The sequence below is a fragment of the Panthera pardus genome, unplaced genomic scaffold (genome assembly GCF_024362965.1).
Source record: "Panthera pardus isolate Hobbes unplaced genomic scaffold, ASM2436296v1 HiC_scaffold_15, whole genome shotgun sequence".
Taxonomy (NCBI): domain Eukaryota; kingdom Metazoa; phylum Chordata; class Mammalia; order Carnivora; family Felidae; genus Panthera; species Panthera pardus.
Window position 1 is genome coordinate 59121775 of NW_026526710.1, and position 12734 is coordinate 59134508.

At 37.9% G+C, this 12734-nt stretch overlaps 1 pseudogene; it reads right to left on the minus strand.

Moving 5' to 3' along the window:
- Positions 1 to 878: 878 nt before the first annotated feature.
- On the minus strand, positions 879 to 1961 carry LOC109275603 (60S acidic ribosomal protein P0-like; annotated as a pseudogene).
- Between the last annotated feature and the right edge of the window lie 10773 nt (positions 1962 to 12734).

Here is a 12734-nt window from a genome sequence, read left to right on the forward strand (position 1 = left end):
TTTAAAAACAAAATTAGCATTTGTTTTATCAAGAATGAAACAGAACAGGGTATTACTGTAAATGCAACTTGTTTTTTTTTCTTTGCTTGGAGACCTTTCCCTCTCTTCTGCCCCCTCCACCCAACTAAAGCTCAGATATTTTGAAATATGTTACTTCTCTGTGTTCTCTCTGGGACAGCAGCATGCAAGGGTGTTCTCTATGTACACAAATAACTTTCTTATGTATCTTTTCTAAGGGAAACCTGCTATCTAACTCCTTCTTAATTGCTAATCTTTCTTATATCCTAGAAAAGTCGTCTATAGAGGCTACAAAGGCCAACCACTTTAAGTGTGTGTGTGTGTGTGTGTGTGTGTGTGTGTGTGTGTGTGTGTGTAAGTCCATAGTTATTTCAAGTCCAAAGTTTCTAGCCACCTTCCATTTGTTTTTCATGGTTCCCCAAACCCTAACATGAGTCTCTCAGTTTGGTAACATAATACATTCAAAAATGGGAAAAGCCTGTAAGATAGGGGCTGACCCTGTTCCCAGGCACCAACTTCTAATGGAGTGCTTAAGTATGTGAATGGATTAGCTGCTCATTGGTTGTCCTTGAATTATTTGTACGATGGGAAAACATACTGTCTTATGTCAGTATGATATAAAAAATGAAGATAGGGGTGCCTGGGGTGGCCTAGGTGGTTAAGTGTCTGACTTCAGCTCAGGTCATGATCTCGCGGTCCATGGGTTCGAGCCCCACATCAGGCTCTGTGCTGACAGATCAGAGCCTGGAGCTTGCTTCAGATTCTATGTCTTCCTCTCTCTCTCTGACCCTTCCCAGCTCATGCTCGCTTTCTCACTCTCTCTCTCTCTCAAAAAAAAAAAAAAATTTAAAAATGATAGATTACTTTTTTTTAAAGAGAAGTAAGCCTTTATTTCCTTGTTTCGCAAATAAAGTTGGCTGAATTGGTTGCTTTTGGTGATAAGTCAAAGAGACAAAATCCCATATCCTCATCTGATTTCTCTGACTCTTCCTTTGCTTCAACCTTGGCTGGGGCTGCGGTAGCAGCAGGTGCAGCACTGGTGGCAGTGGCCACGTGGCAGCAGCCACAAATGCAGATGGATCAGCCAAGAAGGCCTTGACCTTTTCAGCAAGTGGGAAGGTATGATCAGTCTCCACAGACAAAGCCAGGACCCGCTTGTATCCATTGATGATAGAATGGGGCACTGATGCAACAGTCAGGTAACCTATCTGCAGGCATAGGCGGGCAACATTGCGGACAACCTCCAGGAAGGGAGAATGCAGAGTCTCCTCTGTGATGTCAAGCACTTCAGGGTTGTAGATGCTGCCATTGTCAAACACCTGATGGATGATCAGCCCAAAGGAGAAGGGGGAGAGGTTCAGCATGTTCAACAGTGTGGCTTCGCTGGCTCCCACTTTGTCTCCAGTCTTAATCAGCTGCACATCACTCAGGATCTCAGTGGTGCCCCTGGAGATCTTAGTGGTGATGCCTAAATCCTGGAAGAAGGAAGTCTTCTCAGGCCCCAGACCAGTGTTCTTGGCTGGCACAGTGACTTCACATGGGGCTATGGCACCAGAACGGGTGGCAGCTGGCACCTTTTTAGCCAGGAGCATGTCCCTGATCTCAGCGGGGTCCTCCTTGGTGAACACAAAGCCCACATTTCCCCGGATGTGAGGCAACAGTTTATCCAGACCTGGGTTGTTCTGTGGATGGCCTTGTGCATCATGGTGTTCTTGCCCATCAGCACGACAGCCTTCCCACGGAGGAAAATGCGGATCTGCTGCATCTGCTTGGAACCCACGTTGTCTGCTCCTACAGTGAAGCATTTTGGATAATCATCCACAAGTTGAATGATCTTAAGGAAGTAGTTGGACTTTCAGGTCGTCCTGTCTTCCCTGGGCATCACGGCGGTGCGTCAGGGATTGCCATGCAGGGTTTAAAGACGATGTCACTCTCACAAGGATTCCTGGAGAGAGGAGGGCTAGGATAGATTACTTTTACTGTTTAGGTTTTATTCAAATGTTTTATTTATTTTTTCTTGCCTCTTAAGTTCTGAGCAAAAGACAATAAGAAACATGAGTCCAGTCAAAAGTGGGAACATCCTAACTGCAGATTTGTAATGATTGGAATTGTGAAAATGGAGGTAACAATTCCTCCTTTGTACACACTGTAGGACAGTTGAAGAGCGCTTCTGTCTCCAAGCATGGGGATAGTCTTGATGCTTCCTGGGAGTTCCTTTTGTACTTTTCCTGCCAGTGTAGTTAAACGATCCCTCAGTTTCCATTCATGTGGAGGTTCGAATGAAGAACAACACAAACCACCTGACAATGGACATGGTCTTTGAAGAGAGCTCAAGATGTCTCTCTATAAGCCAGTCTTAAAACCACTCCTGCATCACTCCACCAGCTTACCATCACTCTTGGGTGAAAGAAAGGCAGATGATTTAAAGCAGCCACTCATTGTTGCTATTTTATCTTTGGTCTGTGTCATTTAGTAAATAGGTATTGACAAATCTATGCCTCAGTATCCCTCAAGGCCAGTTCAGTGTCCTTCTCATTATAGCCATGAAGGTTTCTGAGGATAGTCCTGGGTTACCAATAGAAATTTACGTGTTCTTAGTATTTTCTATGTAAGTTATCAGAGGTATATATTACTATTTCCGATAATGTTAAATTTTTAAACAAGTTCCTATGCTCGAGTGAGCAATTATTTTCTATTTTGTACCAAATATATTTTAGGATGAGTACCTTTTATTTAAAAGCAGAGTATTCAGTTAAATATGTAACTGAATATATATATATATACACACATATAAATGTGTGTGTATATGTATGTATACATACACATATATATTTCACATGTGCACATACAGACACACAAAATTCAAATGTGTTTCTTACCCTAATACCAAGAGTCTCCACTTGGGTGTTTTCAGGAATCTGGGGAGTGAGTGCTTATGCCCAGCTCTTAGCTTTTGTAATAATCAAGTATGCTTCAGTCTCTGAAATCTGGATATGCGTTCTTTTTAGGTTTTTGTAGCCTCCAAGCTGTCTTTCTTCTGTCTGCTCTATCTACACCCTACAAATTCACAAAATTTAGGAGGCAACGTTGCTCAAGACTTCTATCTTTGCATTGCAGGGTCATGAAGGGCTGGGGTCAGAATGTTATTTTTATTTTATTTTTAAAATTTTTTAACGTTTATTCATTTTTGAGAGAGAGAAAAAGAGAGCATGAGAAGGGGATGGGAAGAGAGAGAGACACACACACACACACACACACACAGAATCCAAAGCAGGATCCAGGCTCTGAGCTGTCAGCATAGAGCCTGAGATGCTTGAACCCACAAACTGTGAGATCATAACTTGAGTCAAAGTCAGAAGCCCAAACAACTGAGCCACCCAGGTGCCCCCAGAATATTCTTTTTAGCAGAGACTCAGAAAACACTTATTTCTCTTTAGATTTCAGGGCAGGAAAAACAAAAATGAAGGAAAGGACAGTGGCTCCTGTGTAGGACAAGGTCATCATCCAGGTCCACATGCTGCCTCCGTTTGTGAAACAGGCACTTGCTTGTGTCCCTGCCACCAACTTAATAGGTTATAGTGATAAAATATAATCTTTGAAGATTATAAGTTATTATTTGTATTGCTTTTATCATATTATCTGTGTTATCTACCGCTTATGCTAAAGAGCTCCCTCATACCTCCTTGTTCCTAAGGTTTATTTCCTCATTTTCCCTAATGTCCTAACCTTTTATAACTGTCTAGCTATACCACCCCCATCTCTCATGGTTGATGACAATTTCAATTTCTTCTACTGAGACTCTGCTGGTCACAACAGGCTTCATTAAAATTTTGGGTATTCTGAAATACTATTTTACTTAAATTTTATATCAAGTTTGTTAACAGTATCACATTACATTGTTCATTGTGTATTTGTCCCAGCTCTGGAATGAGATTATAAGCAAGGCTGCATAGCATACTATTTTACTTTCTTCATCATCATAACTCTACACTAGAGTTCTAAGAGTGTGTCTACATTGAATCAAATCAAACCTATTTGTGCATGAGAATACAGGATTTATGATTAGGGAGGATAAATAGAATCAAAGACTTCCATTAATACATTAAATGTTGATATTATGCAAATAAGACTCTGTTATGTTTACTCAATGTGGACATACTACACATTGAAAATAACAAATAACCAAATATCACTGAGTGCCAAACTATGTGGCACAGACATTCAGTCCTCTAATTCTCCAAAAATTGAGGCTGCTGAGGAAGACTGTTCACTGAAGGAGGGAGCTTAAAACTTAAGGACTGGAAGATATTTTCTTTAGGTTCATGTGTAAATGGGCAACACCTTGCAGGCAGGTGTTTGCCTTAGAGATTCTTTTTTTTAAATGTATTTATTTAAATTCAAGTTAGTTAATATACAGTGTAGTATTGGTTTCAGGAGTAGAACCCAGCGATTCATCACTTACATACAAGACCTACCAGCACTCATCCCAACAAGTGCCTTCCTTAATGCCCATTTCCCATTTGGCCCATCACCCACCCTCTTCCCTCCAGCAACCCTGGGTTTGTTCTCTGTCTTTAAGAGTCTCTTATGGTTTGCCTCCCCCTCTGTTTTTATCTTATCTTTCCTTCCCTTCCCCTATGTTCATCTGTTTTGTTTCTTAAATTTCACATGAGTGAAATCATATTATATTTGTCTTTTTCTGACTTATTTCACTTAGCATAATTCCCTCTTGTTCCATCCATGTTGTTGCAAATGGCAAGGTTTCATTCTTTTTGATCACTGAGTAGTATTCCATAATTTGACTATTGTTGATAGTGCTGCTATAACCATTGGAGTGCACGTGCCTCTTCGAATTGGCATCTATGTATCCTTTGGATAAATACCTAGTAGTGTAATTTCTGGGTGATAGGGTGCCTTAGAGATTCTTAAAAGCCCTGTCCCTAACCTTTCCACATGAGGTACTATTTTGGGTTGTTGGAAGTCTTTATGATAGCAGTCAGAAAGTGGTATGAATACAAGTTGCTGGCAGAAAACAGTTTCCACATTCTTTTTTGTTCTTTGATTTCATATGTTTCACAGAAAGGGAAGGAATCATAATAGTTACACACTTGGGTGTTTGTGATAATCTGACTCCTGCTTAACCATATCCACAAATTACTGTATGTGATTAAAGGATAGAAATAGACACTAAATGCTTTGTATCTGGTAAAAGAGATAAATAAAGCACAGCATCTATCCTCCAAGGATTTCCAGCTTTTAACAGAGGCCCAAAGGCAAATAACAAATTAAAAGCAATACACATGCACACTCACATAGACATATAGGTAGTATGGATATAGTTATAAAGAATAGACACAAGGGAAGAATAGTTAACTGTTAGAGAATGTTTCACATGGGAGTGAGGTATAGGTTGTGCTATGTGGAATAAATAGGTAACAAGGTAGACATTATGGAAAAGAGCAAGCACAAAGGCATTTGTTCTTTGACAAAATTGCTCAAAAAAATTTTTGAGCCCATGTTATATGTCAGAAACTTGCCTTTGTATTGGGGATATGACAGTGTGAACAACACAAGGTCATCATCCAGATGAAATATGTATTCTTGTGGGAAAGAAACAGAAAATAAACACAAATATATTTTACACCAGGGATAACAGTGGTGCCAGCAAAGGTCTATGATAGGATGTCTTTAGAGCAGGCAATGGGAGTAAGCCAACTAGGGTATATAGAAGAACCAACCAGGTAGAAGGAACAGCAAGGGCAAATACCCAAAAGTAAACCTATCAGTCGTTCATTTTTTTAACAGAAAAATAATTTAATTACATTTTGATTAAATAATAAACATTTCTACCTAATTATTATTTACATAAGTATCTTTAGGTAAATAATGTCTTTGCATACTATATCTTCATAAAAACTCAAATTATAATATATCTGCATAGAAAAAATATCAAAACTGAACCTATTAATAAGTGTTATGTGCAATACTAGAAATGATGCACACATCCAACACATATAACAATGCAGTTATAATGTCTCTTTTTTATTGAAGTATAATTGGCATACAGTATTATATTTGCTTCAGGTGTACAACATACTAATTCAACTTTTATGTACATTGCGAAGTGATCACCACCATAAATGTAGCTACCATCTCTCACCACATAAATTTGTTACAATATTATTAACTATATTCTCTATGCTGTACATTGCATCCCCATGTCTTATTTTATAACTGGAAGTCTGTCCATTTTAAACCCCCTCACCCGAATTGCTTGTAGCAACCTCCAGATTATTTTCTGTATCTATGAGTCTTTTTCTGTTTTGTTTGTTCATTTGTTTTGTTTCTTAGATTCCACATAAGTGAAATCATATGGTGTTTATATTTTTCTGTCCAACTTAGTAAAATAACTCCTAGGTCCATTCATGTTGATATAAATGGCAAGATTTTGTTCTTTTTTTATGGATGACTAATGTTTTATCTAAAAACATACACATACATTTGATACACACACACACACACCACATTCAGCTATCAATGGACACTTAGGATGCTTCCATATTGTGTTTATTATAAACAGTGCTGCAATAAACATAGGGGTTCATATATCTTTTCAAATTAATGTTTTTGTTTTCTTCTAATAAACATCCAGAAGTGGAATATTAAATTGTATGACACTTCTATTTTTAATTTTTTTAAAAGAACTCCACAATGTTTTCCAGAGTGGCTATTCTAATTTACATTCTCAGCAACAGTGCACAAAGATTCCTTTTTCTCCATAGCCTTATCAACATTTGTTATTTCTTGTATTTTTGACACTAACAATTCTAACTGGTATGAAGTAATATCTCTTTGTAGTTTTGATTTACATTTCCCTGATGATTAGTGATGTTCAACATTTTTCATGGGTCCATTGGCCATGTGTGTGTTTTCTCTGGAGAAATACTTGTTCAGATTTTCTGCTCATTTTTTAAAGAATTGGATTGTTTTTTGATACTGAATTGTGTACATTCTTTATGTATTTTGTATATTAACTCCTTATTGGTTGTATCATTTGCAAATATTTTCTCCATTCAGTAGATTGTCTTTTCATTTTGATGATGGTTTCCATTGCTATGAAAAAGGCATTTTTTTTTTGTTTCATGCAGTCCTATTTGTTTACCTCTGTTTGTGTTGCCCCTGCCTGAGGAAACATCCAAATAATGTTGCTAAGAGTGATCACTAAGGGCGTACTGCCTATTTTCTACAAGTTTTATGGTTTCTGACCTTACATTTAAGTGTAACCCGTTTTGAGTTTATTTTTGTGGATGGTGTAAGAAAGCAAGCCAGTTTCATTCTTTTGCATGTAGTTGTCTAGTTTTACCAACACCATTTATTAAAAAACTCTTTCCCCCACCGTATAGTCTTGTTTCCTTCATTGAAGATTAATTGATTATATAAGGGTGGGTTTATTTCTGGATTCTACTTAGTTCCATTGATCTATGTGTCTATTTTTTAGTGCCATACTGTTTTGATTACTATAGCTTTGTAGTGTAGTTTGAAATCAGGAAACTTTAGATTGTTTTGGCTATTCAGGGTCTTTGTGGTTCCATACAAATTTTAGGGTTATTTGTTCTAGTTCTGTGAAAAATTCTATTAGTATTTTGACAGGGATTGCATTGAATCTGTACATCATTTTGGGTACTACGGATGTTTTAACAATATAAATATTTCCAATCCATGAGGTAGGTATACCTTTACATTTATTTATGTCATCTTCAATTTCTTTCATTAGCGTTTTATAGTTTTTATTTTTTATTTTTTTAAATGCTTTATTTATTTTTGAGAGAGAGAGAGAGAGAGAGGGGGAGACTGAGAGAGAGAGAGAGAGAGAGAGAGAGAGAGAGAGACAGAGCATGAATGGGGAAGGGCCAGAGAGAGGGAGACACAGAATCTGAAGCAGGCTCCAGGCTCCGAGCTGTCAGCACAGAGCCCAATGCGGGGTTCAAACTCACAAACTGTGAGATCATGACCTGAGCTGAAGTCAGACGCTCAACCGACTGAGCCACCCAGGCGCCGCCCCCCTTTTATTTAAATCGTTTTATAGTTTTTAGAGTACAAGTCTTTACCTCCTTGTTTAAATTTATTCCTAAGTATTTTATTCTCTTTGATGAAATTGTAAATGGATTATTGTCTTAAGTTCTCTTTCTGATAGTTCATTATTTGTGTATAAAAAATGCAACATACTTATGTGTATTGATTTTATATCCTACAACTTTACTGAATTAATTTATTATAATATTTGGGTGGATTCTTTAGGTTTTTCTACATATAATATCTGAAAATAACAAGAGTTTTTCTTCTTTTCCAATTTGGATATTTTTTTTTTATTCTTTGATTGCTGTAGCTGTGACATCTAATACTATTTTGAATAAAATTGGTAAGAGTAGGCAATGTTGTTTCTGATCTGAAAGGAGAAGCTATTGGAATTTCACCTTTGAGTATAATGTTAGCTGTGAGTTTTTCTTATATGCTCTTTATTATATTGAGGTTTGTTTCCTCTATACTCACCTTGTTGAAAACTGTTTTATTAAAAATTGATGTTGAATTCTATCACATGCTTTTTCTACATCTACTGAGATGATCATATGATTTTTATTCTTCTTTCACATCTTTGTATCACATTAATTGATTTGCAGGTATTGAATCATCCCTGCATCCCAAATGAATACCACTTGATTATGATGTGTGATCCTTTTAAAGCATTGTTGAATTTAGTTTGCCAATGGTTTGTTGAGGATTTTCCCGTCTTTGTTTATCAGGAATATTGGCCTATAGTTTTTATATGTGCATGATGTCTTTATCTGGTTTTGATATCAGGGTAATGTTGGCCTCATAAAATGAGTTTGGAAACATTTTTTCCTCTTCTTTTTTAAATGTTTGTAATATTTTGATAAGGATAGGTATTGACTTTTCTGTTTGTTTCTATGTGTTGGGTAGATCAGTTATGGGTCCTGATCTTGAAGGAGGTGCTTATGCTGAAGGTGTTCTGTGAGGCCTAGTAGTGCAATCTTCCCTAGTCACCTGAGCCAGGTGCCTCAAGGGTGTCCCCTGTAGGACAGGTGCAACCTTCCATTATGTTTGGGCCATGATCAGTGTTGACTCATTGGTGTGCAGGGCTGCTCCCATGTGGCTATTAGAACAGGCCATGACTGCTATGGGTATACTGGTGAGTGGGACTGGCCCCCAACCTGTCTGGCTGAAAGGCTTGGCTGCCACAGCTATAAGCATGCTGGCGAGTGGGCACCTCTGGTGTGGCTGGCTGTGAGATCTATTATGACTACTGCAGATACTCTAGTATTTGAGGCTATATCCCTATGGTAGGGGCCACTTGAGGGGTTACTGGTGCCAGCTGAGGCTGCCCAATGGATGTGGCAGGGCAGGGTGCCACTTGGGAAGGATACCTGGCTGGGGTGGGTGGGTTGTGTTGGGTGAGTCCACAGGGAAACACTTGGTAGGTGTGAGCGGTGCTAGTAAGGTAGATGGAGACTGTCAAAAATTGCTCCCATCAGCACCAGCCAGCTAGGTAGAGAGTAAAAGAAATTGCATCAAGCCAGAATATCTATTCCTCAAGAAGGTTTCTACAGATCCCCGCCTCTCTGGACATGCCCTAAAATTAGTCAATAAATCTCCATCATGGATGGCCCAGGCACATTTCAAACTGCCATCTCTGTTGAGTCTCAGAGCAGGTGAGTTTGTGTGCAAGCCCTTCAAGAGCAGACTCTCAGTTTCTTATAGCCTTCTGTACCTCCTGGAGTTAAGCGCCACTGCTTTTTAAAGCCAGATGTTATGGAGGCTTATTTTCTCAGTGCAGGTCCCCAGGGTGGATGTGCCCAGCATGGGACTTGAACTCTTTGCTCCTCAGAAAGGACCTTCATGTTCATAATATCTTCCCATCATGGGTTGCCACACTGGATGTAGGTCCTGACTAGACTGTGTTTTGTCTCTCCTAATCATCTTGATGTGGCTTTTTTATATCCTTAGTTGTGTAAGATTGGTTCTGCTAAGTCTTCATTCTCAGAGACAGTTAATTCTATGTGTAGTTGCAGATTTTGGTGTGTCTATGTGAGGAGGCAAGCTTAGGATCTTCCTACTCTGTCATCCTAATCCCCCTCACTATAATCATTTTCAAGCAACAGCAAATAAGTAGGAGAGAATGATTGGAAAATGGAGATGAGATCCAGGATGGCAGGCAGGGGCAAGTTCTTATACCACAGTTTAGGCCTTTGTAAGAAAATTGGCTCTATGGTGAGATAAATGGGAAGATGTGATTATATATTGTGCATTATATTCAAACTGACCTCTCTTATTGTCAATCTGAGTAAAGGCTTTAGCAGAGATAAAAATATAATGGAGAGTTCAATTAGGCAAGGAAATACAAACAAAAGAAAAAAGAAAAAAAAACATGGTGTGTGTGGAAAAACAAAGGCAACGGGACAAAGGCAATGAGGGAAGAACCATTGAAAGTCTTGATTTTGATGAATCTTGGGTGCTGTGCGAAAGAATTTGGACTTCTCTAAGCAGTGGGGATCACATATAGATTTTTAAGTCAGGATATGAAATGTTTCTCTGGGCACTTTGAAACATGACAGTGAGATCTTTGTGTTTTATGTATCAGTATCAGAGGCAAAGAGATAAGTTAGAAAGTGAATGCAGTAATCTAAAGTGATAAGAAGGGATTAAAGGAGTTTAGAAGAAGCAATGTGGCAGAAGAATCAGAGACTAACTTTAGAGCCATTTAAAAACTTGAATTTTTATTATTTAGTTATTGAATAAGAGTTTAAAGAGAGGGGACAATGGAATTCCATTTAGGAGTTACCTTAGAGATTTCTCTTCTCACATCTTCGTATCGTGTCCTTAAGCCTCAATATTTATATGTGTTTAAGAGTCTAATGATTTTTGCATTATTTTAGAGTAAATTAATATTCTGGGGTTCAGCAGCAGCTAACACAGAGTGATCACTGTTGTACTTATTAGAAGCATTTATACAGAAGAAAAAAGTTAGAATAATTGCTCACATGTATAAGAAGCTTTCTGCCTAACTTTCAAACTTCAGTACAGGCCTATTCTGATTATTTTCTGTCACATCTTAAAGCCAGCCTGGTATTACCCCTCCAGTTAGTTTCCTGTGCTATGTAGATGTTTCTCCTATAATCCTTTGGTTTGATGTATGAAGACACAGTTATTACTGCAGCGGGCTTTACTCACACCCCTTCCATCATAGTTATAGCTGCAACCTAACAGGAACTTCACTGGAAATGAATGTTAGAAATCATAATGGCATTTTGTTTCATGCAGTTTTATTTAGGGAAATGCTATTCGGGACATAAAACAAGGGGCTGCCCTAGAAAGAAATAAACAACTGAGCCCCATAATGTCATGATTTGCTGTCAAGAATATTGTTTCCTGGGAAGATTCTGATGATGTTTTTTGTTTTATATTTCATCCCATCTTCTTTAATTTTGTTTAAAAATTAATTTACAGCCTTCATTACCAAGTTAAAGATTACTGGGGTGATTAAAGTCTTCTATTTTATGTGTAAACAGAAGGAATCCTTATTATAGCATAAGGAATGATGCCAAAAGGATGACATCCTTTTTTTTCCCTCAGTTGAAGTCATTTCAATTCAATGCATATTTACAGGGCATCTTCTATTTGTAAGACATGAATGGTCACTTTATAGATGCAATGAGTGATGAGCTACAGTTCTTCTTAATATTTTACAACTGAGATAAAACTTGTACAAAATATTACTATAATGAGAAAGGAGATGTATCAAGTACCATGAGACACAAACTGTTGTGAACAGGAAATAGCAAGGAAGAGATCACTTCTAGTTGTACAAATGGAAAAGAGGATGTGAATGTCACAGAAGAATAAGTGGTTGGCTCATGGTGTGCATTGTTAGAGAGTGGCTAAAGATGAAGATCAAAACACTGATAGCTGAAATTATGGAATCTGAGTCCTGAAACATTTAGCAAGTGGATGAAAGGAATTCCTGTTAGTAAGAACCAGATATGTAAAATACAAAAATATCACCACCGCATATTTGAGGATTAAAGGATATTGAGGAATGCAATGGATTCAGAGTGTGGAAAAGGGTAGTGGTATTGCATGGTGCTACAGAAGCCAGGACCACTCTTGGCAAGGTACTTTATATCCTCCTAAGGTGTGTGTATTTTATCAGTGAAGGGAGCCATTGAATGCTTTACAGAAGAGAATAGACTGGTGTCATGAGAGGGGAGACTGTCAGAGCAGAAGGTGGTGAAGAGATCAGGTTAGTGATAAATGACTGGTAAGAGATGACGGTAATAGGGGAATCAAAGGTAATATATTTTTGAGCTATTTCAGGAGTAAAATTAATAAGGTTCAGTAATTGCCTGGATATAGAAACCAAGGGTGAAAATGGACTTGAAGACGATGGAGTCTATGGTTAGAAATTAGCAGTTGTTACTACTTAGGAGAGAAAATCCACTCTTAGTGAACTAAAGCCCATTCATTTGATTGGTTGATTCATAAAATAGCTGCTCTCATGCATTTTAATACATTTACAAGTGCATATTTTAAAGAAATAATTCAAAGATATCTTAAGGCATATTTTCTCTTTATTCTGCCGCAAAATGTGGCATCAATGATGACAGGCTTTTAACATTCCTTCTTCCTTTTGGGGCTTAATA